This window comes from Aphanomyces invadans, assembly GCF_000520115.1.
Source record: "Aphanomyces invadans strain NJM9701 unplaced genomic scaffold supercont1.44, whole genome shotgun sequence".
NCBI classification, from domain to species: Eukaryota; Oomycota; class Saprolegniomycetes; order Saprolegniales; family Verrucalvaceae; genus Aphanomyces; species Aphanomyces invadans.
In genome coordinates, this window is record NW_008580189.1 from 77,343 (window position 1) to 78,240 (window position 898).

An 898-nucleotide genomic window follows, 5' to 3' on the forward strand; every position below is an offset into this window, starting at 1 on the left:
CGCGTTGTGGAGGTATTATCCGATTGGATTTTTGTTGTCGAAGACCTGGTGGAAGCTTTTGAACGGTCGACGTATCACGCGAGCCGTTTGCGATTTTATCATGACAAGGATCTCAATGCCACTGAGGATATTCTGTCCTTTGCGCGCTACAACGAGGCTGGCCACATGGTGCGCGCTTTTGGTGGCGTTCGCCCTGCGCGTGACTCGTTTGAGGTCATGGCGTACTGGCTCGGATTGTCTGATGATGAAGCCACGTGGGAGCCGCTACCTACGCTGCTTGAAGACGTGCCGATTTTGTTACAGCGATATTTTGATGCTAACTTCGATGCTCCACATGCTGCGGATGCCCAATGCTTTTTGGCCCAACATTCCCCCGACAATCGTGTCCCCCCCTGCTCTCGAAGTGCCCCATTTTGCCCCTCCTGATGATGACCCAGTGACTCTTTTTGCCCCTGCAACGTCTCGTCCCACCTCGACGCCTCGTCCCACGTCGAAGCCTCGTCCCGCCGCCTCGTCTCGTCCACGTTCGCGTTTGCAACCTGCCCGCTCAGCCGCCACTGCGCCAGTGGAGTTCGCATCGCCGCCGTCTCACCCTCCACGTGTTGACGAACGCATGCCTGCTCCCTTTCGCCAACCTTCTGTGCAGCCTGCACAGGCCGCAGTTCCAGCCGTGGTCCCGTTGCGCCGCAATCCACCCCGCGATGTCACGCAAGGACGAGGAGGGCGCTGTTCTGGTGATGTGGCTTAGAGCCACATTCAGAAGACCACGGGTGATGAAGTTGTGGCATCACCCGTGTGTCATGTGTTTGTTTTCATTTACTCATTCATGTTTGCTCTCCAAGCTTGGTCGAGAGTGTGGGTCCTGGGGCCCCCTTTATTAAGTTTGGCCAGCTCATTT